General features: G+C 47.0%; 1 long non-coding RNA gene across 3 annotated transcripts in view; it reads right to left on the bottom strand.

The window, feature by feature from the left end:
* LOC123580463 overlaps positions 1 to 27,854 on the bottom strand; it is an 80,127-nt gene that overhangs the window by 22,175 nt on the left and 30,098 nt on the right. Inside the window, exon 5 of one of the 3 annotated variants that reach the window (XR_006703313.1) lies at positions 26,304 to 27,123. The exons of the other annotated variants lie outside the window; for them this stretch is intronic. This is a non-coding gene — a long non-coding RNA (uncharacterized LOC123580463). Of the gene's footprint in view, positions 1 to 26,303; positions 27,124 to 27,854 lie in introns of those variants that run through there. 3 annotated transcript variants of the gene reach the window in all.

Genomic DNA, 27,854 nt, shown 5'->3' with positions numbered 1-27,854 from the left:
AGGCAGAGAAGCATGGGACCGAGTCCTTGGACTGGACTTTACATTTCTCTCTTTGTTGTACCACAGTCTTGGTTGAGTCATCAGACACACACACACACACACACACACACACACACACTGAGACTCAGTTTCCTCATCTTTGAAATGGAGACAGGGTAACTGTCCCTCTTGGGGTTGTATTGCTTCTTCTTACGCAGCCCCAGAGCATTGCTCATCCTCAGTCTTCCAGGTCTCCTGCACTCAGAGCAGAAATCCCTCCCTCCCTCACCCCCACTGAACCCCAGGGGACTCCAAGAGAATGTGTGACTTCCACCACAGCCCCAGCATCCACCCTTCGTGGTCAATCTGAGAAGGGTCAGAGGGGCTTGGTATCTGGTGGGTGCGAGTGTGGGAACAGTTTCTAGAAAAATTTATGAAAAGCAAAACACAAGCTTCTCCCCTGGGAAAGTAAGAAGGAAACACTCAGCTCCAGTTGAAAGACAAATTTTTGAAGAAGGAAAGTTTATTTAGAGAATAACCAAGCCCCTAAATCAACAAGCTGTGGCCTTATCTCTGAGCATGTGGGTCATTATGATTCTCTCTGCTCTGCTGACCACTCTTGGCCAGGCTGGACCTTGGGGCAGAGCCCTTGGGCCCAAGGTGGCCGAGGAGGCAGAGCCCTGGGGACCGAGCCTTGGGTCCAGTCATGTGCTGAGAGCCAGAGTTGGGAAAAAAGAGGTGCCAGCGAGTGGGACGCTGCAGGCTGCCCTATTGGCTTTTATTTTTAAAACTCCTTATCATTTCTCTGGAGATCTTTGTTTTTTTACTGCCTCGGGCTGCGTGCTGAAGGAGGTCCAGGCTGTGTGCCACTATCATCCTTCTGTGTCCCCTGGGGTCCCCACCCCACACATTATTGTTCTGTGAAGACAGAGAGACCATATGCACTATGCTAGTTTTCAGGAGGTTTTTAGGACTGGCCGAATGCAGGCCAGACTCTTTGAAGCAAACCTTGTATCTGACAAGTTGGTAGACTCAAACAGTAGACTCAAGGTAATTATTCCATTTTCTGAACGATTTGCAGCTTGACCAAAGGACCAGACATTTCTTTTCTTTCAGGGGATGTGACTGAGAGCCTCTTACTTGACATTAGAGACCTTACCGAAACTAATCTACTCTTTGGAGACTACCTTGGGGTCAAAAGCAAGGATCTCGATTGGCAGCAGCATGGAAGGACGCCACCTGCAAGGCACCTGGGGTCCACATGTGGCCCACGTCCAGGAACGAGTGTCGTGGGCTCTGACAAGGGCCTTCCGACTCTAAATCTCTTGCCGATCTGCTCCCCAAACTACCTTCTCCAGGGCCCATAGCCTTTCCTGAGACTTGCCATCTTACTGACAGGGAAGAATTCCTCTCTTACTTGGATCTCCCTAGATGCAAACCCCAAGGCAAGGAAAATTATTCTGGAAAATAGTGTTTGGGGGACAGGGTGGGGAAATGACGTGGGGAAGGGAAGAGAAAGCAGTCAATATCGTTTATTATTACTTATATTGAATATGAACACGAATATATCTATATACTACACAAATATTAAAAGCAATGGTCCAATCCCTCTCTATCCCACCTGTTGAAGAGAGAGATTCATTCCAGAGCACAAGGCAGGGGAGGGGGAGGCAGTGAAGGCAGAAATGCCACTTCGATGCAGGGGAAAGATCACTAGACTAGGAGACAAGGGTCCTGGTTCCAGTCCTGGCTCTACCATTGGCTGGTTTGATATTCTTTCTGGACCTCAGTGTCCTCATAGGCGAAATGAATTAAATGAGAACCACTTGGTCTTTCAATATTCTGCAAACATACTCTATTAGCCAGGAGGCAGTTGCAGAAACTGAAAACTACTTGAACTGTACTAAGCAAAAGTAGATTTAATGCAAAACACTAGGGATTTAGAAAACTTTCGGGAGGCTGAAACCACACAGCTGAACTAGCTCAGCAGAGGAGCTGTTTCTGATGCCACACACATAGGGACCACAACACCTCACTGGCACGGGGCATCACAGGTCCCCGGTGCAGTGCTTGTTCTAGAGTAAGGGCATACTCTGCAGACCTCCACAAGAAAAAACACATGGATGCCCCGATCCCTGACCCTCAACACCCATGAAGTTAGCGACCAGACACTGGAACGCGCTGCAGAAAACCCCAGCATCTCAGGGGCCAAAGCCTGCTAGCCAGAACAACCAATGGAAGCGGCAGAAAGTTGGCCTCTGTTTCAATCTCGTTCAGAACCCTAGCTTCCGGGGAGTCTGGCCAATGTGGGTTTTGATTTTCCAGCCCCTCCATATAAAAAGGGCACTAGAAGGAAGTCGACATGGATGGTGAGCCCAAGGCACTCTATCCCCCCCAGGTGCTCTGGGCCCGCACAGCTGTGCGGCACACCTGAGCTTCAAGGAGGTGTTGGACATAGCCCTGTCCCCAAAAAGCTTATAGTCCAACTGTGTAGCCTAAAAGTGCAATACAATGGTGCTGTTACCAGTTAAAAGTCAGTACCAAAAGATGTGGGGGAAGAGAGGCAGGAAAGGACTCGAGGCAAGGGGGTAGACAGGTGCTTCCAGGATGGCAAGAAAAAGTGCAGAGAGGAAAAAACGTGACTCCTGGAAGGTCAATTAGGGAGAGAGGCAATCTAAGGGGAAGGAGCAGCGGACGCACGGGCACAGATGGACAAGCAGTCATTTGAGAAACAGCTGTGTGAGATGCAGGGCCAAGGCAGGGGGTGCACAGGGTTGGGGGACTGGCCCCACAGGTGAGGAAAGGTGGACCCAGCAAGGGTCGCAAGCCATGCAGAAGACCTTCGAGGGTGTGGGACATCAGTGAAAGATTTTAAGCAGAAAAGAAATATGGGTACAACCAGTCTGGTAATCTGGATCCCTGTAAAGAGGAACCGGAATTCTGGAAATCCAAAAGACTGGACCAGGAGATTCAGGGAAAGACAGACTAAGAACAGAGGGACAGGAATGCGGAGTGGGAAAAATCACAAGGAACTGACTTCTGGTCCAAAGTGAGCTTCTGCAGGCACAGCTGTGCTTAGTGCTTCATGTAGCTGCGTCAGGGTGAGAGGCCACAGGTCAAAGTCAGTGACCAATGCAGTTTCACTAAGCAAGAATATTCTCAGTGACTTGTCCCTTCATGGAAACCCTGCCTTACCCAAAATGGATGGAAAGTTCTAGAGGTGAGGAGTGAATTGGGGAAGAGAGAGCATGAGCGAGGGGAGACAAAGAGAAGGGAAGAAAAACTAAAGTCTGTGACTAGGTGTATTCCCAAACCGTGCTGACTAGTACTAGGATGTAGTCCCAGATCACAGCCTAGCCCACGTGCCTTCTTTGAGAGCTGAACTTGGCCCCTCAAATCCTGAGTGGTTCTCTGCAATCCCCTGGGACTTGCACAAAGACCTTTCTCAGTGACTTTCACCCCCAGTCTTTGGGAAGCTTATTTCCATCCGTGAAGAAAGAGAACTGTGCCTCCCTCCTCCGCCTCCCCCATCCATTGCCCAGGAACCTTTGTTCTTTCTTCACCAAACACTTCTCCAAGTTCACGAGGAGAACAAATGTGCTCTCCTGGGAGCAGCATCTGAGATGGAGATTGGGTGCACATAATCTAGCGGAGGAGGGACCTCAGGAGAATGGGAATGAGAAAAGCAAATGGGGCAGAGGACAGAGCTGAGCAAGGATGTGCTCTCAGCTGGAGTCTAGCATAGAGCTCTGGGCATGAATGGCACCACAGAGTAGACATACTTTGAGGCAAGAGGGCCAGTCTTTTGTATCATGTCAATTGTTGGCTAAAAGCTGCCCTTCCCCAGCAGGGGACATGTAACCTCCAAGAGGAGATAGTTCCCACTCAGCTGAGGGAAATTCTAGGGAGAAAGAGCCCCTTGTGAGCCTTCAGCAGCCAACACAACCACTCCACAGCAATGGAGAAACCATACCCCCTCCTGGCAAAGGGAATCTGGACAGGGCACCAACAGCATCCAGTGCAGGTGAAATGCTCATTTCGTCAAGCTCACTGCACTGGATCCTTTTCTCCTCACCATGCCTGTCTTCTAGGAGACTCCCTGTAAAAAGTCAAAAGAGCCCTGACCTTGAGGAGAACAAGTGAAGAGTACAAGTGGCCCCATGGGTCTCTCTCACATGGCTATGGGTACGCCATGAATCCAAGCAAGTCTTCTGGAACACAACTTCTCCCACCTTCCACTCTCTGGCTCAGCCCAGGTCTCAGGAACCTGTACCCCCCACAATAACTGGTCCACAGAAGAGTTCACTAAACTTGTTCTGTGGTCCCACAGGTATTCAGCTTGGCTGCCCCTAAGCACTGGGAGAGATGTCCCTTCCAAGTTGAGAGAGCTCTCTCAGATAGCTTTACATGAGCATAGTTCTGGCTAAGCTGCAAAGTAACTACATGAGCTGCTTCTCCAATTCAGGATAGGATATAGAACACCTTCTTTCATATTGTCTTAATTAATCATTCAAGACCTATTAGTAGAAGTCCAACATCTCTGTGTCAAGCAGACTCCTCCTTGCAAATTTTCTAAGGAACTTGGAGCCTGAATCAGTTTGAAGAGGGTTCACTCTTGCTTCCAAATGCCAACAGGAGAGAGAACTGGAGTCTCGCCAACTTCTGGGGCTGTAACTTCTTATTTTTTGTCAGTGTCCAAGACAGGTCCTTTGCATCCTTGTCCACGGCTGATGGACTTCCCTGGCCCAGATGCACGGAGGGCCTCATGTTTGGGATCCAAGGCTGCAACCATATTAGTTTGCAGCCCATGCTCACTCACCAGATCCCAGAGATGACTGCTATGATAGAAGACTCCCACCTCCACACACGTTGGACAGAGCAGGTTCTCCCTCACCAACCCCTTGGTCTTCATACCAAGCCTCATCCTCAGCTTAGTGAACTCCACTTCTAGAACCTCATGGCTCCTCCCAGTCCCTGGGCTTGGTCCACCCCAACAGGTTTCCATAACTTGGCATCTCCAGGAACAGACATGGAAATCTTTGTCCTTTTTCTCATGAAAGATCCTGAGACCCTTATGCAAATAAGTTCTTCTAGTAACCCAGAGCTCTGCATAATGGGAGAAAGTTTCCCTCAGCTCCACAAAACAAAAGACTTAGGGCAGGTACTCTGGAGTCCTCTTGTATGTTATTCATTCAATGTTCTGGTTCTTCCCTCGCTCTGGCTCAAAATAGAATTGCACTTCTCTGCCCTCTTGTGGTCCAGGTGGGACATGTGATCAGTTCTGGCCAATAAGGTATAAATATAAGTGACACATATCACCAGGGCTGGCTACATAATTTATAGGACCCAGTGCAAAATAAAAGTGTGGGTCCCTGGTTTTTAAATTCTTAAGGTTTTCAAGATGGCGACAGCAGAGCATTAAACCAAGCACGGAGCCCTTCTGAGCCTGGGGGGCCCTGTACACAGCTTACATGCCCACGAAACTGGCTTTACTTGCCACTTGCTAATTGGAGCATTTAATTACCTACATGAAACACTCCAGAGGTCTTTCTTTTCCTCCAGAAGACCAGCAACATTTGAGATTGTGGCTGCTCCATCAACCTGGGTCCCTGACAGCTACCAGGAGCAGAGCTCCTCCCCCACAACCCATAATGGACAGGTGGCATAGCAATAAATAAGCCTTTTTGTGGAGTTGTTTGCTATTGCAACATAGGTATCCCATCCTGATTGAGGCACCCCCTAACCCAAGACAATAGCTTTCTACTAGGCATATATTTACCCCTGTAACACTGCCGCTCATTTACCCTTTCTAAGCCCAAAACGATAACTGTCTCTCCCATCCTGTCAATCTCATGAACAGCTAGCTCCTTCACTGGATGAAAATCTGTATCTGGTTATGAACCACTTGCATAACTTTTCCAGGGCATCTGACCCTGGGTAAGCCCTCAGGAACTGGAATTCTAGAGATTCTAAATATTTTGAAGTTTTCCATCAAAACTCCTTGGACTCTTGTACTCCACATTATAAATGCCAACACAAAAGATCTTAAACAAAAAGCATTAACTCACAGAACTGGAAGTTCAGAGGTAGGGTAAGCTCTGGCTCCGTTTCTTAGAGATTCTCTGAGCTCCGCCCTCCTCTGAGGGGAGCTAGTTCTCGGGTTCCCTTCTCAAGGTGGCAAAATGGTGCCCAGCAGAAACGGGCAGTGCGTTGCTTTGTTCAGAATAGTGGAGAACACAATGAGCCTTTCATTTAACCTTAAAAGTCCTTCTCTTCAGCCTCATTTGACCCAGCTAGGTCATGTGTCCGTTCCTGGACCAATAACAATGGTGAGGGGAATGCCAAGTGCTGATTGTTTCATTCATCAACGTTTATTGAGCATTTGTTGAGTTCGGGGCATTATTCTAAGTTCTGTGACGACAGGAGTTTAAATACGGCCTCTGGAAATATATATTGAGAGAGGTGGGATGGGCTTTCCATAAGTGGCTTCGACTAGTCAGGACTGTCCCACCTCCTTCCGTCCTCGGCTGGGCTGAGATGTGCTTTCTTTACCTGCATGGATTGGGGGAGTGGGGGTAGGGGGCAGGCTCCCAGCACAATGTTGGGGTTCTGCCCGAGAATGGAAGAGGGAGTGGATATTGGGTAGACAACCAACTATGACTGCTCTAGTCCTTTTTCTGAGAAGATTTAGTTTGTGAAGCACGTTAAGACCTAATTTTGCAGTAAAACAGGCGTCTGCATAAATTGCAAACAGAAATGTCAATAGTGCAAACTCTTTTGTAATATTTTCACAGTATGTAGGAAAAGCTACAACAATTTTATATCTAAGGGATTTTATATTTAATGATTCCAAATCCCCCAATTTGTTAACCAGTTGCCATAGCTCTCCCCCGATCTCTCTCAGATCAAAGTCAAACTCCCCCCCGCCCCACCCCGTCACCCCTCCTCTCTTCCTTTCTGCCTTGTCCCTAAACAATCTCTTCAGATCTCCCAATTCCTTCAAGGTTTGGCCATGACACCAACCTCAAGATCCAGGGCTCTTGCCCTCATTTCCAAAGGGATCACTTAGTGATCCTAATTATTTCACTGTGGAACTAATGCCCACTCATTATAGAAAATATAAAAAGATAGAACATTCTGGGCCCACGGGTAGCTCTGTTGGTTAAGCGTCCAACTCTTGATTTTGGCTCAGGTCATGATCTCCTGGTTTGTGGGACCAAGCCCTACATTGGGGTCCACACTGACAGTGTGGAGCCTGCTCGGGGCGCTCTCCCCCTCTCTCTCTGCCCCTCCCCAGCTCACCTGCATGTGTGCACACACGCTCCCTCTCTCTCCCTCATTATAAGTAAATAAACTTTTAAAAAAAATACATAGAATAGCCAGATGAATAAAAATAATCATCCACACCCAGAAAATATTTTGGTCTCTATCCTTTCAGTCTTACTTTTATGTATTTTTACGCAGTTGAGGTCATGGTGCATCTATAACTTTATGTTTTGTCTTTTACTCTTATGCAACATTTATGCAATATAACATGCCCCATATTTACAAAATCTTTATAAAGATCTTAGAGTTTAATGATAATCTGTCCTCAGACAGCCTGTAGTTCATTCAGTCTCCCTTTCCCTTGAACATTTACTTTGTTTCCAGTTTGCTGCTACTATAAAGATTACGATCATTTCAAGCAAGAGCCTTTTACCAAATGGTCTCCTTGACATCGATTCCCAGACATGGAATGACTACATCATTAGATATAAAATTTTTACAGCTTTCCCCACGTGTTGTGAAAATGTCGCCAAAGAGGTCGCACTGTTGACATTCCTGTTTACAATGTATGCGAAAAGCTGTTTTACTGCCGGCATTAGCTTCCAGTAGCTTCCCGTTGCTGCTGTAACAAATTACCACACACTCAGGGGCTGAGAGAAACACAAATGTGTTCCCTTTTGGTTCTGGAGGCCAGAAGTCCAAAATCAGTTTCAACGGAATCAAGTCGAGGTGTCAGCGGGGCTGGAAGCTCTAAGGAAAAACCCGCTTCATTGCTTTTTCCAGCTTTATGAGGCCACTTAGAGTCCATGGCTTGTGACCCCTTCCTTGAATCACAGTCCCTTGCCCCTATTATCACATCTCCCACTTCTCTTCCACAGACAACTCTTTCTGCTCCCATCTTATAAAGATACTTGTGATTACCCTCAATTCCCACCTAGATAATCCAAGATAATTTCAAACTCCTTAGTTTAATGACATTTGCAACATCCCTTTTGCTCTATAAAATAACATTCAAAGGGGCGCCTGGGTGGCGCAGTCGGTTAAGCGTCCGACTTCAGCCAGGTCACGATCTCGCGGTCCGTGAGTTCGAGCCCCGCGTCGGGCTCTGGGCTGATGGCTCAGAGCCTGGAGCCTGTTTCCGATTCTGTGTCTCCCTCTCTCTCTGCCCCTCCCCCGTTCATGCTCTGTCTCTCTCTGTCCCAAAAATAAATAAACGTTGAAAAAAAAAATTTTTTTTAAATAACATTCAAGGCTTCCAGAGATTCGGGCATGGACATCTTTGGAGGTCACTCCTCAGCCTACACAGTACACTCTTGCCCACATCAGGTATTCCTGTTTTTCCTTTACTTTGGACTAATTTGATGTGTGGGACATTAAAATATCAATGATGAGTGAATTTACCTTTTATTATTTTAGTAATTTAAATTTCCTCTCTTACGACTTGTCTGCTTCTTCATGTATCTGTTGAGATATTAAAACTATGCTTACCAAATTCAAAATTATTTTTACATATTAAGAACATCAACCTTTGGGGGCACCTGGGTGGCTCAGTCAGTTAAGCATCCGACTTTGGCTCAGGTCATGATATCGCGGTTTGTGGGTTCAAGCCCCACATCGGGCTCTGTGCTGACAGCTCAGAGCCCAGAACCTGCTTCAGATTCTGTCTGTCTGTCTGTCTCTCTCTGCCCTTCTCTCGCTCATGCTCTGTCTCTCAAAAATAAATAATATGTTTAAAAAAGCTTCTTAATTAAAAAAAAGAGGGGCGCCTGGGTGGCTCAGTCGGTTGAGCGTCCGGCTTTGGCTCGGGTCATGATCTCACAGTTTGTGGGTTCGAGCCTCACATCAGGCTCTGTGCTGACAGCTTAGAGCCTGGAGCCTGCTTCTGATTCTGTGTCTCCCTCTCTCTCTGCTCCTCCCCCACTCACGCTCTGTCTCTCTCTCTCTCTCCTTCAAAAATAGATAAAAACATTAAAAAAATTTTTTTTTAAAAAGAACATCAACCTTTGGTTTGGTGTGTGTATTGCCAGTACTTTAATGTTTGTATGTTTTCAGCAACTATTTTTTTCTTTTATATCTCTTCTGCAATTTGTGTTTGATTTACAGAGAGGAAAGTTTTCTCAGGGTGGGGGAGGGTATAGTTCTATGAGTTTCAACAAACGCACAGAGTTAATTGAACTGCCCTCTCTCTTGATATTGGTAATATGTATACTTTTCTGTTACTATTTTGATTTCTGTTTAATTATGATGGGGTGGGAGCAGGATGGACTACCGACAGAAATTTTTAATGTTATCTAATAAAATTTGTAACTTTTATGATTTCTTCCAACTTTTTAAACCTTATTAAGTATTCCCCATCTAGAGATTTCCTCATGCTTTTATAGTCTTTTTTATATTATAGTTGGTTCTTTAATCCATTGAAATTTATTTTGCTGTACAGTAAGATGAGACTCTAAATTGATTTTTTCCCCGAAGTTGTAAAGCTATTGTCCCAGTACCATTTATTGAATAATCCATTTCTTCCCTACTGTTCTATGAGCCTTCTCCAGGGAGTCATTTAAAGGCACAATTTGAGGAGGCTAAATAAACTCTTACATTTTTTTAAAAACTGAATTTTCTTGCTCGGAAACACAAAAGAAATCTATGCTAAGTTTAAAAACTTTTATTATTAATTGTTAACATATCTTGGATTCCCAACCCAAAAATAAATTAAAAGTAGTTGTTTTAAGTCATTAGTTTTGTCTTCAGCTCTATAGTGGAGCTAAAGTGAAAACTGACAGGTTTACCCAACCACCTGGTGGTTATCTGTGGGGTCTCAAAAAACTTCTACGTAAAATTTTGTACTTGGAGATCGATGGGCGGAAAAAATTTGTACTTGGTACACACACTTGGTGTGTGTACGCACATGTGTGTGTGTCTGTGTGTGCGTGTGTATATAGTGTTTAAGTCCTTGCTCCCCAAACTTTGATTTCCCCAACCAGCAGCATCAACCTCAACTGACAGCTTTTAGCGAGTCAGGATCTCAGGCCCCGCCCCAACTTACTGAATGGGGATGTGCATTTAAAAAAAAAATTTTTTTTTTTATGTTTATTATTTATTTTTGAGAGCGAGACAGAGACAGAGTGTGAGCAGGGGAGGGGCAGAGACCGAGAAGGAGACACAGAACCTGAAGCAGGCTCCAGGCTCTGAGCTGCCAGCACAGAGCCCAATACAGAGCTTGAACTCATGAACCACGAGATCATGACCTGAGCTGAAGTCAGACACTCAACCAACTGAGCCAGCCAGGTGCCCTGGGGATGTGCATTTTAACAAGATCCCCAGGTGACCCATGAGCAGGTTAAAGTCTGAGAGGCACGGGCTTCAGCATGTGCTGAATTACTGCTTGATTTGGCTAGGGCTTTCATTTTGATAAATTCTATCTGCAAAGCATGGTCTTTTAACCACAGCAAACGAACAGAGACCCACCCAGGTAACTCCATTCAAGGGCACCAAGAAGCATCAAGGCAGCTCCACGGGCTGAGTTGTGTGGTTCTTCCCTCAACCTGAAGAGTTCCCTGGTCATCACTCCTGTTTCTACCATGAATGTGACTCAGCCACTGGCCTATCTTCTTACTTTCCCCCTGGATACATATTGGCTGGTTCTTTCTATAACTTCCAGATAAAATTCCATAAAGGGATTGTCTGATTGCCTGATGATTGGCTTTACTCCAGGAAGCAGAATGTTCATGCCAGGCTCTCTTATGGCCAGCCTGGGTATTATCTACCCTGGGGCCCCTTCCTTATCACCAAGGGTGATCCAATTTCCCTTAGAAGGGCCCATGGATGTGGAATGCCCAATATTGTCACACATGCTTTTCTTACACTTTAAAGAAGGAAGCATTGTGGTCCATCACAGTCTGAGATCTGAGCTATGTGCCTGAAGATGAACGGAATTTGTTAAAACATTCGTAACTTCTCCCCAAGGCACTTCGTGTGTGATCGGGTAGAGACTTAACTGTCCCTAAAGTCAGGAGTTGCTGTCCCACCCATATTTATTTTTGTATTTGAGTATAGTTGACACACAATGTTACATTCACTAACGTACAGGTATACAACATAGTGATTCAACAAGTTTATACACTGTGCTATGTTCATCACAAACGTACCTACCGTCTATCCCAATACATTGCTATTACGATATCGTTGACTCTATTCCTTGTGCTGTGTCTTTTATTCCCATAACTTATTCATTCCATAACTGGAAGCCCCTATCTCCCATTGTTCTTCATCCACTTTGCCCAACCCTCACCGCCCCCCCCCCCTCTGGTAACCATCGGTTGCCCGTAAATCAAGATCACGGTCTTGCCCACAACTTGCTCATCATTTGACCACTAAAACAAACCAGATATTGAGTTTTCATCTACTTCTTTTGCCCTGGTGTTTCTCTCCTGGCCCGGTGTGTTTGGTTCTTAAGCCCAGTACCTGGGCTCTCCTATCTTCACCCCACATGTAGGTTAATGTCTCAACTCCTCTGAGCTGCTTCCATATCAAGGACGTAAGAGCGAGCTTTCCAGGTGGCTGGGGAGGGCAGAAGCTGATACTTCCAAGGGCTCATCTCAGGCCTGGCCTCTCCATGCCAGCCTTCAGAAGTCATTTTGGCCAAATAGGACACAAGGGCTAGTGACCATTTACTGAGCACCTGCCAAGCTGAGGGAGAGACAGGAGGAGATCTAGTCCTTACCCTTGGAGAGCTCACCATCTGCTATGAAGGTAAACCAACTTACAGCAAAGAGAAAAGCAATTAGACAAAGAGGAGTTTTTACTCAAAAGTAGTAAGAGAGGAGAGGCCAGGTAGTCTGGCCAGAGTGTTCACCTTAACATCATAACACCCCCAAGTGTTCGTTCATTCATTTTGTACACTAGCTCATTCATTCAGCAAACGTGTGGCACACTCAGTGTCATTTAAATCCTCATGCTCCTGAGAGGCAGATAGTATTATCAGCACTTTACCGATGAGGAAACTGAAGCCCAGAGAGGCAAAAGGGACTTGCCCAAGGCCACATGGCTCACAGGTGATAGGGCTGGGATTCACGCTGGGGGCTGCTGCCTGATTCCCGAGCTCCCACTCTCAGATGGTGTGCCGTTGGCTCCTTACCCGGGGCTGGGACTCAAAATAGCAGGGAAGGAGGGTGCTCCTGGAAGAGGGTGGTGTCAGGAAGCTTGCTGTTGGAAAAATGGGAGATGTATTCTCCAGATAGATTAAGAGGAGCATTTGCTGCTTCCTATAGAAGAATCTGGAAGGTGATAGACATTGGGGCTACTTGGAGAGATCTAAAGGGTAAATGACAACCAGAACAAGGACAGAGGAGCCAGAGGGCCTCAGAAAGACCTCAGAATCCTTGTCTTCCCCAGTATTACAAAGGCAAATGAGCCTTTGCCCATACACCCCAATCCATGTAAGGAAGAAGAGGCAGGGTAGCTGAGGGTGAAAGCAATTGTATCCCGAAGATCCCAGGCATTAGTTAAAGGGAACTGAATAAGATATTGTAGCATAGTAAGTTCTAAAACTGGGGGTGGGGAGGGGCACCTGAGTGGCTCAGTCAGTTAAGCGTCCAACTTTGGCCCAGGTCATGATCTCATGGTTCCTGAATACGAGCCCTGGATCGGGCTTGCTGCTGTCAACATGGAGCCTGCTTGGGATCCTCTGTCTCCCTCTCTCTCTGCCCCTCCTTGCTCATGCTCTCTCTCTCTCTCTCAAAAATAAATAAACCTTTAAAAAGAAAAAGAGTAGGGGTGCCTGGGTGGCTCAGTTGGTTGAGCGTCCAACTCCAACTCAGATCACGATCTCATGGTTTGTGGGTTCAAGCCCCGCGTCGGGCTCTGTGCTGACTGCTCAGAGCCTGGAGCCTGCTTTGGATTCTGTGCCTCCCTCTCCCTCTGCCGCCTCCCCACTCATGCTCTGTCTCTCTATCTCTCTCTCAAAAATAAATAAACATTAAAAAAATTTTTTTAATTAAAAATAAAACCGGGGGTGGGGAGACCAACTCCCTTCGACCAATACTGAGTGGGTGGGGGTTCGGATAAGAAAACAGCCGAGAAACTAAAGACACCCCACATTTTCCCTGATAAGTGAGTTGCTGGCAAATGTCTTATAAATCTGCCACACACACAGCAGGGTCACATCCGCGGAGGCTGGTCTCTAACGTAAGGTAAAATCATATCCAGTGTTTTGAAATACCTTAAAAATCCCTTCAAAGGCCACCATCCTGGCAATCAGCCTGGTCAAACTCCGGAACATAAAGCTGATCGTACAATTGATCGCTGGAATGAAAATGCACATCTTGAAACCTCACGCTAACCATCGAGCGGCTGGACCCTGGGAGGGGTCGTGAGGATCCGAAGGTCAGTGCAGCCCAGCAGAGCAAGCGTTCCCGCTGCGACAGGGAACACAGTCACGGAAGGAGGGGGAAGTGACACGTCGGTCATGTGTGTGACGTCTCCATAGGAGATAAGCCCAGAGGTCCTGGAACTGAGACAGCAGCCCACGGGCTGAGAAGAAAGTGTCCTTGCAAGGAAGCTTCTGCTCCTACGGACATTTATAAATAAGTTCAACAGCCATCTGCCTTAACTGCTTTGACCAACCTGCTGCCTGATCAAGAAGGCGGGAAACAAGAGGTCCAGCCTACGCTTCTCCAAGCCCACACGTCACAGCTAATTTCCACCTCCCCACTGCAGCCATGCCAGTGTGCCTGCAGCACTGATTCCAGCAGTAGACATCGCCTGATGTCCTCCCCTGGAACTAAGGTGCTGGAGGCCCACATCTGACACTTGAAAGGAAAGCAGAGCTGAAACATGACGACCATCTTCCACAAATATGAGTCATGGCCTTCTCCCTTCATCCGCGTTTCTAATAAAGTCTTGCTGAAGGAAGAGTGAATTGTGGAAGGCATCAGGGAAAGGGAATCTGCCAGGGACTAATCAGACTCCTCAGTTCTACCTGTAGGGATTCTGGAAGCAGGATGGGCTCCACTGGACTGTGAAAATCCCTGGTGGCTCAGGTGTAATTCGGCCCAAAGAAAAATACTGGATTACCATTAATCTGAGTAGGTAAGGACTACGGATTAATTTAAATACTAACGATGCATGGTCTCACTTGTGCTCCCATACCGGGCAATAAATCTTGCCATCCTAATTCTCATTATATCATTGTGTTATTTCTGTAGATCAAGGCTCAGGAGCAGCCCTGGGAGCCCCACATTTTCTCGAGTTTGAAATTCATTCATCAACGTGGATGGAACTGGAGAGTGTTATGCTAAGTGAAATAAGCCATACAGAGAAAGACAGATACCATATGGTTTCACTCTTATGTGGATCCTGAGAAACTTAACAGAAGACCATGGGGAAGGGGAAGGGGAAAAAAAAAAAGTTAGAGAGGGAGGGAGACAAACCATAAGAGACTCTTAAAAACTGAGAACAATCTGAGGGTTGATGGGGGTGGGAGGGAGGGGAGGGTGGGTGATGGGCATTGAGGAGGGCGCCTGTTGGGATGAGCACTGGGTGTTGTATGGAAACCAATTGGACAATAAATTTCATATTAAAAAAATAATAAAAAAAATAAAAAGTTCTTATTTGGAAAAAAAAGAAATTCATTCACTTATTCAACAAATATTCTACGTGTATCCTATGTGCACCGGGGTTACAGTACCCAACAAAAACAACAAATCCCTCGATCTTAAGAAGTTGATATACTGTTAGGGGAAAACGATCAATAAACCAAATATTTTCAGTGTATATATATTTAATATATCAAGTGGGTGAATAAGGCACTAAAGACTGCTAGAAAGGGATGCTATTTTATATGAATGGTCAAAGAAAATCACTCCGAGTAAGGATCCCAAATAAATGAGGAATGAGTCAGGCTGAAATCTGAGGGAAAACATTCCAGGCAGAGGGAATAACAAGTCCAAAGGTCCTGAGGTGTGACCTTTCTTGGCAGGTTCAGAAAACAGCAAGAGGGGAGTGTGGCTGGATCAGAGTGAGCAAAGAGAAGAACAGTAGAAGCTCAGGTCAGAGTGGTGATGAACGCCTGCCTTGTTCATCATGGAAAGGCTCCATATTTTACTCTGAATGAGATAAGGAGCCTTCAGTAGCTTTTGAGCAAAGGAGAATTTACATACGGATGTGACCTACACTTTTAGAAAGCTAAATCTGCTTCTAGTATGGAAAATGAGGTTGGCAATAGTGAGACCTGTGGGAAAAGCAATTGCACTCATCAAGACCAGAGAAGACAGTAGTTCAAGCCAGGGTGGTGGCAGTGGAGAAAGTAAGAGCTGCTCAGATGTTGGAAATGTCATGAAAGTTGAGCCAATAAGTTTTGCCACCATGCTGGACTTGGAGGATTAGAGAAAGAGGGGAATCAAAGATAACTTTAAGATCAATCTAGACTTCAGTTTTTAAGAATGGCCAATATCTATTTACTCCAATTTCCAAAGAGCTCTGGAGAAGGCTGGCCAGCCCAGCAAGCTTTCCAGCAGGAAAGAAACAATCAGAACCGAGCTTGGGCCGACGGCCTGGTGGCAGCACCCAATAAGAAGAGTCCTCTGGAGGGAGGTAGAGCTCCAGAAGGTATGGCTTCAGCAGCGTGGGACGTGGTTGTGAGGTGAGAGACCTGGTCACTTCCATAGTTTTCCACACCTTCCCTAAAACTGCCAAACTATCAAAATGTTGTGTGTGATAAGATTTCTGTGACTATGGGCTTTGTGCCCAGTCTGTTGTTGGGAATTTGAAGAAATTGGCAGGAAGTCTCTGGACTCTCAGGAGCCATAAAATTGGTGATTCCAGCCACTTATACCCAGATACCCCCATAGCAGGGCCCCTTCCCTGCCAACATCAGAATTCTAAAATATATTTATTCAAGTGTTTTACACGGGCAGCTTATCTCCTCACCAAACTGGTGGGTCTCTTGAAGACAGAGATGACTTTGAACTATTTAGACCCTCAGAGACTTACTCAAGCTCCATACAGAGCCCTCAAACTGAACCTGATTGCATTAGATTAACTTGGATTCTATAATGCTCATGGAAACTTTGGCTTAAATTCTAGTTCCTTCATTATCTTAGTTTGGAGTCTCCCAAAAGCAGACCCTGAGACAAGAATTGCCATGGAAGTGTTTTATTTGGGAAGTGATGTCAGACAGTACCAAGAAAGGAGTGGGAAAGTAAGACAAAGCAGGGAAGGCTGCGCATGCAGGGGACATCATGAGCAGGTCACCACAGTGAAAAACTAGGAGCTCACTTCAGCTGGAGAGTTCTTAGCAACTGTATGGAGCACACATCAGAGTGTCCCACATAAGGGAGAGGAAGCTAGAGTGTTTATCCACCAACTCTCATCTGTCATTAGTTCAGGGCTACTCACAGGACTCCTAAGCTCCAGCATTCCAGCCTGCCTTATATAAGGCAATTCCAAAAACTGGGGAACATCCTCAAACAGTCTCAAGTGCTTATAGCGGAAGTTTTAGGAGGGAAAGGGAATAGTGAGTGCCAAAGGGATAACATGGGGAGGGCATCAATAGCAATTGCAAAACTAATTTTCTTCCTCTTTTAAGTGATAAAGACAATGCTGGCTCACAGAAAAACTAAAAAGAATGGTTGCATCAATTCTCTCTCTCTCTCTCTCTCTCTCTCTCTCTCATGTTTTCTCCCTGTTTCCATGTTGTTGGCTTTCTTTGGTATTGGCTTCACTCTGAGCATCTCTTCATGTCTTCGTGGGTCAATGGCAATAAGACCATAAGAACAACTCCAATCTAGCATCATTTGACATCATCCTCACATTCAGAAATCCCAGAAGAAAGAGATTTGCTTTCCCAAAGCCTTCAATAAACATCTCATTGGACCAGGCTGAGTCATTTGCCCATGCCTAAGAGGGGCCGTAGGAATGAAATAAGGTCGTTTGAAAGTCCAGGACTGTGGACCCACCCAAGAGCCTTAGAGGTTCGATTTAACTCCACAGTAACAACATAAACAATGTGAGGAATCAAAGGCCTATAAAGGGGTAAACATTTGTTCAAAATCGCACAGCCACTATGGGCAATCAATAAGAGAATGACGGACCACCCAATAGAAAAATGGGCCAAAGTTTTGAACAGGCTTGTTTTGAACAAGCCCTTCAATAAAGAGAATAACCAAATGATCAATAAACATATGAGGTGCCCAAACCCATCAGTCATAAGGGAAATGAAAATTAAAACCACAATATCATATCGTTACACAACCATTATGATGGCAAGGATGAAAAATACAAAAAGTACCAAGTGTTAGCAAGAATACAGAGCAATTGGAAATCTCATACATTGCTAGTAAGAGTGAGGTTGCTGAAAACGTTTTGGAAAACTACTTTGTATTAGCTACAAATGCTAAATGCATGCCTATTCTATGGCCCAGCAATCCCATTTCTTGGAGCATGTGTAATAGAAATGCAAACATATATCCATCAAGACATGCACAAGAATGCCATAGCAGCTTTATTCATAGTAGCTAAAAACTGGAAATGAATCACACATCCTTCAAAGGCAGAATGAACAAATAAACGATGGTATACCATAAAATGAAATACAGTACAGCAATGAAAAAGAATGGCCTGTTGTTGCACACAATGTGGATAAATCTCACATACACAACGTTGAGGGGGAAATGACAGACGTAAAAGAATATGCACTGAATAATTCCATTCATATGAGTTTCAAAACAGGCAAAATTAATCTATGCTATTAAAAGTTAGGATAGGGGCACCTCGGTGGCTCAGCTGGCTTAGTGTCCAATTCTTGATTTTGGCTCAGATCATGATCTCATGCTTCATGGGATCGAGCCTTGCATTTGGCTCTGTGCTGACAGCATGGAGCCTGCTTGGTATTCTCTCTCTCCCTCTCTCTCTCTCTCTCTCTCTCTGCCCCTCCCCAACTCATGCATGCTCTTTCTCTCTCTCAAACTAAATAAATAAACTTAAAAAAAAAGTCAGGGGAGTGGTTACCCTTGAGGAGGTAGTGACTGGGAAGAGAGTACAAGGTGGGGGATTTGGAGGTGCTAATCATATTCTGTTTCTCTGAGTGCTGGTTACCCGGGTGAGTTCAGTTTGTGAAAATTCATCAAGGAGCAGTACACTTTTGTCCACTCTTCAGAATGTATGATAGAATTCAATTTTCTTTAATTTCATGAAAGACAAAAAAATTATCCATCTTGTTAATTAAAGAACTGCAATTTAAAAAAACCAAGGCCTTTCTGTCCCAATCAGAAGGTTTTCTACCAAACAAATTCTTCAGCACACATTCAGGGTCCCCTTTAACCGGTTCCCAACAAAGCTGATTGCTTCTCTGTTTCACTTTATTGGAGAATGGAGTCCCGTTGCCTCTCTTATCCTTGCCCATGTATGAAGGTAGCTTCCCAGCCTGGCCTGGATCTTTCCCTTGGCAGCTTGTACCACCCTCCCTGCTCTGGGTGGGAGGTAGCTGCCAGGATTCCAGCCTCCCTTTTCACCAGCTCTTTCTCTTCTGGAATTTCCTTGAGCCAAATGTTCTTTGAGTCTTTGGCTGGTCTTGCTGAGCTCTTTCCAACTCCTGTTTAATTCCTTCAATGGGTAAAAGTGTTCCAGATTCAGGATGAACAGATGGATGCATGAAAAATGAAATTCACAGAGTCATGAAAGCCTTTGGTCCTCATTGCCAAGGTCAGATTATAGAATCCCCTAGAATTCAGGTCATAGTAGACCCTCTACCCCATAGGAAATTTGAGATCATGTGCCCTCAGGGCTCCAGCTGTGGGTGGGCTACACTCAGGGACCCACTCTGTCTTTGCTGGTCTCCTTGAGGTGATGGTATGTTTCTGGAACAATATGTGAAATTGGACTTACAAGTTAGTCTAATGGCTGGGGTGGGAAAAAGCAGTCTATGGCCAGTATAAGGTGTTCTCTGAGGCCAGGATTGGAGGTAAGTCTGAGATGTGTCAGAAGTCCATCCATAGCCCCAGGGGGTAGGTCATAACCACCAACTCAAGTTTCCCTCAGTGAGGAACAGATCAAGTTCTGTGTCAAGACAAAAGTATGCAGATGCCCTGGCAAAAGATACCCAAGCAGCCACTCTGACTCAGAAAGAAGATGTGGGTTTTGGCTGGCAAAAGTGGTACTTTCTCCCAATATCCAAACTACTTTGTAGTAAACTTTCAAGTCAAGGCACGTCTTTTGGGAATACTCAAGACTTAACAAGCTTCAGGGTCACCCCAAGTTCATTTCAATCTCTTTCCTCTTTAGCAAAGAGCTTACCCTGAGAAACCCTGCTTCCCAGACCCACCTGACCCTTCCCTTGACCTCAGACCTACCTCCAAGTGCATCCCCTCAGGCCCTCAACACTCATTGTCTCCCAGCTCTCATCATGAGCACAGTGAGCCCCAACAATCTCAGAAGGTTTCAGAAACCTTATACCCACAGGTTCTCATGTCGAGGCCATCTATATAGTTTGGGTGACCCTGGACACACTCTCTGAAATAAGGATTCAAGTGCAAGTTTAATCTGGGAAGAAGTGACAGCAGGAAACACTCACAGGAGAGTTCAGAACTGAAGAAAGAGAGAAAGAATCCCCCCAAATGGGTTATATTATCCAGCAAGTTACCACCGTAGGCTTCTGGAGCTCCCCCCATTGTGGAAGCATGGGAGATCATGCAGAACACCCTTCAGAGTTACCTCAACTGAGGATGAGGAAACTGTCGAGGTGTCTTTCCTGCTCTGTGGCGCTCGGACACTTCTTGATTGTCCTATACACAGGCCACATGCGCTCCCCAGCCGGAGAAGGAAGTCCTGGGGCAGACTCACCATGTTCATCATAAGCAGCTTTTGGGGTGCAGAGTGAATGCTGCACGGATGTGGGCACCAGCAGCATCTGCTAAGGTCCTCATAATCATATTGCCAGCATCCCTCACGCCAGTGATCACGGAGGACTGATCAAGCACTTGGCCCTATGTATGGCTGTGCCATGGGGACAGAGAAGAAACTCGGGCCCCAGCCTCAGGCAAAGTCCACACCTGCAGCAAGAGCCAACGTCTAACCAGATGGCCAACAGCCCCTGGCCTGACATATGACCTTTACGAACATGCGCTATGTAAGAACAACTGTGGGAAGAGGAAGAACAGGAGAAGGGATGCATCTACAAGCTGGCCTTGAGTAATGCACGGAACTGCACGGGCAGAAGGAGGAGAGTAGGCCTGCAGGGTCAGAAGGGGTGAGGGGGTGAGCAAGCCTGGGAACGAGGGTACAGCTAGCTGTGCGTAGGGCTGGCAAGGTAGGTCCGAAGCAATTTAGTCCGGCAGCCAACTATCCGTTAGCTCCCTCTGTGCCCGTGGTGTGGAAAGCAGGAATGTTGGTTTGATTAATTATGCATTCTGCTGTGGTTATCATTATTTATGGATTAGAGGGTAAAGAATCATCAGGCAGTGCCGGAACAGCAAGAATTCAGGAAGTTGGCTCGGATGAAGTAAGTGATAGAGATCTATGGAAGCTGGTTGGGCAGGGGAGTAGCCTGATGAAAAAATTATTCACATTTGTGGCTGTGCCTTCACCAGGAGGAAAGCAGGTGTCTTCCAAGGCCTCTATATTCCTAGTAGAGCATCTCCTTCCGTCCTCCAGAGAGCACCCCCTTCAGCCCATCCTGCATGTCTACCTGAGGGCACTGTCTGATGGGGGAGGGGCTCCCCTGGGCACAGAGCATGCCAAAAGTGCCCCGGGGTTAGCTCCTCAACGGCAGCCCTCACCCAGTGAGGGAGGGCATTGGGGAGCAGTGCTCCAGCCACCTCCCCCCTCAGGGGGATATTCGAGCAGAGGCCCCCAGCAGGACAGGGTTTCCTGAGGGCCCCCACCAACCCGTTAATGCCCTCCACTGGTGTTTCCTCCCTTCCCTGTCTCACCGCCCCACTCCTCAGAGTGATTCCTGCCAGAGTCCCCCAAATAACCCCCAAACAACTATCTCAAATAACCCCCTTGGATCCAAGTTGTTGTCTCAGGGTCAGGTCACGATACATAGCACGAGACAGAGAAAACATGTGTATGGCACTTACATATGAGAATTGCAAGTAGAAATGTTTAACAATCTTTCTCTGGATCTGAGGGGGCTGGCAGGGAACTTGAGAACAGGAGAAGGGGGGCTGAAGGCAGAGAACTCTGGGGGGTAGGTCAAATATTTTCTTTTCTCTTTTTGATGAAGCAACGGTGGTAAAATCAACTCAACAGTTATTCATAAACCACCATGTTAAGGGAAGAGCGTCTTAAACAGATCACTTAAATTGTCCAGGGCACCCAACCAGCCTGCTCATTGAGGCAGAGCATAAGTGCCAGACGGAGATACAGCACCTGTCCTGGTTCCGTCTGTCCTCAGACTCCCATCCTGTCTCCCGGGCACCCATCCCCATTCATGCAGTCACTCAGCTCCCTAACCACGACGCCAGGGAAAGCGACACTAACAGTGTCCTATTGATAACCCCCGCTTGCACTGCCACACCCCACGCCCAGCTGCTAGCACCCACCTGTTCCCTGGCCACTGGAGTCCACTGTGCTGCCTGTAGCACCGGCTAGACACGCCAAACGCCCCGGGATCGGCTCTCAGCCACGACTGGAGTTGGTGGCTGACGATGCAGCAATCTCTTCTGGCTGGGGTAACCTTGAGACATGCACTCTACCCTGCCTCCCAGGGCTTCCAGTAGAGCTGAGCCCCACTGCCCTCCACGATAACAGACTGAAAACACCTCCTGCAGTGGGCTGACTTCCCTTCTCTGTCTCACTTCCTGCTCCCTAGCCAGTGTTTCCTGGGATCACCTCCCAAGTAAGGTACTTGAACTCTCTCTCATGCTTGCCTGGCTCCTGCTTCTTGGGGGAACCCAGCTCAAGGTGAGAGCGGGCAGGTCCCCTCTTCCCTCTGGGTCTGTAGTCCAGGGAATAATATCTTCTGTCCTCTCAAATGAGGGTGCCTGGGACAAGATAGGTTCACTCGACACTTGAACACAGTAAGAGAACTGTCAACATTCACTTGATGATGATAAAAGTTCAAAGCTCACTAGGGGAACGTCATAGCTATCACTTTTCAAGTGCTTAACACAAGTCAGTTCATCTCCTTTGAACTGGATGACCAGCCAGTGAGGTGGGATTTATTATCCCAATTCACAGATGAAGATATTGAGGTTCAGAGAGTTTTAGGAACTTGCTCAAGGTCACAGAGGAAGTGATGCTGCCAGGATTTAAATCCCATTTGACCCCAAACTCTGTTCTTATACCCCTATGCAAAACTCTTTCCAAATAAAAAAGCATCATCTTTATATCCGGTGTTAGTTGTATATTGAATTGGGGGGAGGAGGGAACTACCTCTTTTTACCTTGGAAACCCCTGTTGAACTTCAACATTCAGCTCAGGTTTCACTTCATCATGGAAGCGCTCTCTGCCCCCTTCCCCAGTAAGGCTGGGCTAAATGCTCAGGCCCCCACTGGACTCCATGCGCATGCCTCAAACCCTGCTGTGATTCTCCATTTACTTTGCTGCCTACACTCACCTCCCTGCCCAGCTTGAAATGGCTTCAGGAAAGTTCCCAACCGCATGTGCCCAAAGGCCTGGGGCCCCTCAGGATACCAAGAAGCAAGAGTAATAATAACGACAAAAACAACAACTCAGTAAACAAAGAAGTGACTATCGTGAGGATCCAATGTCTCCCTACACATCTCTGTCAAAAGAAAAAGAGAAACTGTCATTTAGTCAGCATGCCCCCTTAGCTTTTCTGGGGCTTGTTTTCCTCCTCTGGTCTCAGTGACCCCCACAGCCTTCCACTTCTGACAAGGGGTGCTTCTAGGGGTGTCCTAGGCCTGCTGGGCATCTCAGGGGAGACAAGGAGTGTAAGATCTCCTTCAGGAACTTATCCTAAAGCTCTTAGACATGGCCCAAATGACAGTATGGGCCCAGGTGCCAAATGGATTCAGACTGGGGGAAGTTAGAAAAAGAAGGAATCAGAGCCATGTCTCTGTCTTCCCCTGTGATGAGAATACCTGTGAATGGTCAGGGATGGGGTGGATACTGGCAGGGGGTGAGGAAATGGGAATAGGAAGAGGGCCAGGCTAGGGTGTGAGATCAACCAAAGTGCCAGGGGAGTAACTTTGGATCAGTACTACAGGAGGTCACATCAGGGACAGGGGAGCTGGATACTGATACCTCGGTCAGTCATTAGTTAAAAGCTGCCCTCGGCGTGTAAATTTCCAACTTACTCGCAGTCACAAGGTAGGTTCCAGCATGAGGGAGCCTGGGAAATGTAGTTCTCTACAACCTAGAGCAGAGACCGGTGAAGGAAGAGAAATGAGTCTGTGAGCAAACCAATGAGAGGCGTGCCAGCTGACCTAGGGGACTCAGTCTGAGACTCATAATGCTTGAAATGTTGTTCCCAATTTCTGTTTCATGATTTCAAAAAGATAACTCAAAGCTGGCCAATGAATTCTCAGGATTTCCTGAATTTCAAGTCTGGTTATAAGATTCCAACACAAATGTCACCCTCCACAACAGGACAGGTAGCTCGGCCAGGTGGCATGCACCCGGGAACTTCCAGCCCTGGAATTTTCAGTTCTCTGAAGTCTCAAGGCCTGGCTTCTTGCCACTGGAAAGGAGACCAGGACGAGGTGTTTCGTGTGGAGACACAGCTAGAAGTTGTGGCTGATTATTGAAGAAAAACCAGGTTAGACTTTGTGTCTAACTTTGTGTCGCCTTTGTGGTGACAGAAAAGTGGGCCTTGCTAAAGCTTTTCTAAAAATTATTATAAGCAAAGACATGTCTGGGTTTCCCCTAAGATTTTTCGGAATATCAGTCTCCTAGGATGCAACGCAACCCAGTGTCTACACACGAACAGCATGCTGGGATGAGAAGAGTTGAGGGGGAGAGGTCACTCTGGAGAATGACAGCAGGACACCGGTGAAAGGCAGGGACTCCCGGTACATCCACAGGGTCTCTGATCATTCCCCCTGCAGGGATCCCCCCCCCGACACTGGTGCCTTCGAGCAAACAGAGACCCCCTTCATTCACCTCCAAATCTTGCTCAACCCGAGACACCGGGCCAAATGTAGGGCATTTCCCCCACCTCCCATCAGGCCTCAGAGGTCCCAAAGCTGCCAACTTCTCTGCCACACATCCTCACCCAGTCCTGTTCATTTAGAATTGACCCATTAAGAGTTGTGTGTCTCCCTCTCTCTCCGCCCCTCCCCCACTCATGTTCTCTCTCCCTCTCTTTCTCAAAAATAAACACTGAAAAAAACAACAACAAGAATTGACCCAGACTCTAAGCACTCCTTCCATCCTCCTCACCATTAAAATATATTGGTCCAGGAGACAGTGACCTGTAAACTCTGTTACTAAGATGTTTCAGTTTCCTAGAGCTGCAGGACCAAAGCCAAAGCAATGATGCGGTAATGGCAAGACCTCAAGCACGCGATGAGCCAATGGGAGAGATCTGGGACGGGGAGCGGGGGAGAGGAAGCCTCTCTGGAATTATCAGTCACCAGGACCAGGGGTTCTAGGACTGGAAGAGCGTAGAAAGGACAGCTCCCTTTTTTTTTTTTTTTTAATGTTTTTATTTATTTTTGAGACAGAGAGAGACAGAGCATGAGCAGGGGAGGGGCAGAGAGAGAGGGAGACACAGAATCCAAAGCAGGCTCCAGGCTGTGAGCTGTCATCACAGAGCCTGACGGAGATCATGACCTGAGCCGAAGTCGGACGCCTCACCGACTGAGCCACCCAGGTGCCCCCAGCTCCCTTTTTAATCTCCCACAAGCTCTCTGGACCCAGCACAAATGTCCCCCGGGGCCCCCAGACACATCAAGTTATAGATGCTGAATTAGAAGGCTCTGCAATAGGGAGAGATGGGGTGGGGACCAGATGTCCAACATCAGTGCCAGCTGGTCAACCAGTAATTAGTGTGAAAATTCCCTTTCCTCAGTTCTTAGTGACTTTTTATTCAGATTAAAATCAAGTCAAGGCCCGATGCAAGAATATCTCTTTATAATCCCAGAGCAAGCAACTCCCTCTAAAGGAATAGCCAGAAAAAATGATTATCTTCATGTTCTGCTTGCAAGGCACATGAATGTCTGAGCTCTGAATGCTTCTTCACTGAACAAGCAAAGGGCACAGATAAACTGTACCTTGAACCACAAGCCATGGCTGTGAGAGTCCCTAGACTGGTTTGGGATGGCCCATATCAGTGCCCACACTATTACCAGCAGAGGCACCAACGTAGGGTATTTTCCTCAGCACCATCACCTCCACCCATCCTGATGAAGTCTTCTCGTCCATAGTCACCGCCTTGGTGAGCTTCACCATCTTCTTCCCCTTTATTTTTTTTTTTTTAATTTTTTTTTCAACGTTTATTTATTTTTGGGACAGAGAGAGACAGAGCATGAACGGGGGAGGGGCAGAGAGAGAGGGAGACACAGAATCGGAAACAGGCTCCAGGCTCTGAGGCATCAGCCCAGAGCCCGACGCGGGGCTCGAACTCACGGACCGCGAGATCGTGACCTGGCTGAAGTCGGACGCTTAACCGACTGCGCCACCCAGGCGCCCCATCTTCTTCCCCTTTATAATGACCAACATCAACACCAAGTCCAGTTCAGTGTCCTCTCCTCTGGGCAACTTTCCCAGCCATCTTTTCAGACACAATTTGTTGTTCCTTCCTCAGTGACCGCCCCCCCCCCCCCCCCCCGCCAAGATGGCATACTCCTGTGGAGTACGACTTGTGGGTCAGTCTCTCCTATCAGCCTGTGAGCTTTTCAGGCACTGAACTGATTTTCAGTCTTTGTTTCTCTAACATCCAACAAGTGCCTAGAATACACAATAAAAGATTGAGAGGACATTTCAACAATAGGGTGCTTAGTTCTGCTTCCAACTTCCACTTGCCTGGTCTACACAGCTCTAAGTGAACTCATCCCTTCCTCCTTATAGCCCCCACTACAGCTGCGGGTCTCAGAAGAATCGTTGTGCTCATAGGTCCCCTCTTCTGCGTCTTCCCACCCCCCCCCCCGGCAAGTGGCCAGTTCAAGAGTTACTGGAGAAGAAAGGGCAGCCATCGGTGGTATTCGAGAATAAACACCAACAAGACTTGATAGGCATAGAAAATGGCAATGAGAGTAGAGCCAGATGATCTCAAACGAGGCTGCTGCCGCTGACCGACAGGACAGTCCAAAAGAGACCTGAGGACAGGAGGGAGGGAGGGATGAGTTCAGTTAAGGACAAGATGTCTATAGGAGGTCAGCAGTGTTTAGCGGGAGATTCTGGAAGATCAATGGAAATACAGGACACAAACCTACGGGAAGTGGTGTACCTGAAGCTGGGCATGGAGAATTTGGAGTTCCCCCACGCTGAGGTCGAAAACTAAGGGTGTACAAGATCATCCATCCGAGAGGTCCAAGGACAAGACAGGGTAAAGAGCAAAGAAGAACAATCAGCCCAAGGCTGGGCTTTGGACGCACTATCATGTATTGAGGGCAGGCCATGGGGTGAGGACTCCGGGAATAAGTTGGCCTAACAGGGCCATATTTGAGCCTGAAGCAAAAGGGAAAATCAGCCATGCTGATCCTGCCTTTATTTAACATTTTAATATTCTAGTCATCGTGGATTTTTGTATTTCCGTTCTTTTAATATTTCACGAAAATGTTATCTTGAGAGATAGGATCGAATGGAGCCGTCCAGCAACGTCCTCCTCAAGGAAAAAAAAAGAGACCTGTGGCAGCTGAGTCCCGTGGCCAGAGCCCCAGCACTGGATTCCGCCGGCCAGGATCAAATCCTGGCTCTGACATCTCTTAGGTGCATGGTCTCAGGCAAGGCACTTCTCTTCCCTATACTTGGCATCCTCACCTGAAAAAGAAAACCTTCCTCGTGAGGCTATCACAGTGCCTGCCTTACATAGTGATCCCTAAAGAGTTGTCTGCACCCCCGGTCCTTAAGGGGCTAAGGAGGGAAATGAATAGGCTGGACAATGGAGGAGATGCTAGGAGTGATGAGTCCAGGGAGGACAAAGAGGCAGTGCAGCCTGGAAACCAGGCGCCTTCTTCTCCACGTCTGACAGATGGACAGAGCCAGACAGAACTGGAACACTGCATCCACTGTCCACATTTTATATGTTGCATTACACTCTATTTTTTAATATCTGTGACTTCCTTCCATTTGTGTGGGGGATGGAGAATGAAAACCTTCCCACAAGGCAGGAAAGGCCCAGTGCTCAGAGCAAGCTGGAGCCTGGCCGCTATCTGACCCAGTCCGTTCTCCCTCCCCTGTCCTCCGGAAGCATTGTCACAGACCCTTTGATCAGTGCCCTCACGGTGACAATGCACAGCCGCTGTGTGGCTCCCGGAGGACTGGGGACAGTCTGGGGTGGGGAGGGGGCTCTGCCATAATTTCCTTCCCAAACCTTCTTTTTTTTTTCCAGAAGCCTGTAACTCCCCAGCATGTTTTTCCCTGGTGGAAAATGTCCATGTTTGGTGTCTGCCCAAAGGAGAATCTCTATGGAAAGTTTGAGAAAGATTCCCTCTGGCTGGGAATGTGAAAAAAAAGCCCGTGCCTTTCCCATTTGGAAAAAAAGGAAAGAA

This window comes from Leopardus geoffroyi, chromosome A3, assembly GCF_018350155.1.
Source record: "Leopardus geoffroyi isolate Oge1 chromosome A3, O.geoffroyi_Oge1_pat1.0, whole genome shotgun sequence".
NCBI lineage: Eukaryota > Metazoa > Chordata > Mammalia > Carnivora > Felidae > Leopardus > Leopardus geoffroyi.
This window is presented reverse-complemented; position numbering and strand designations above follow the sequence as displayed.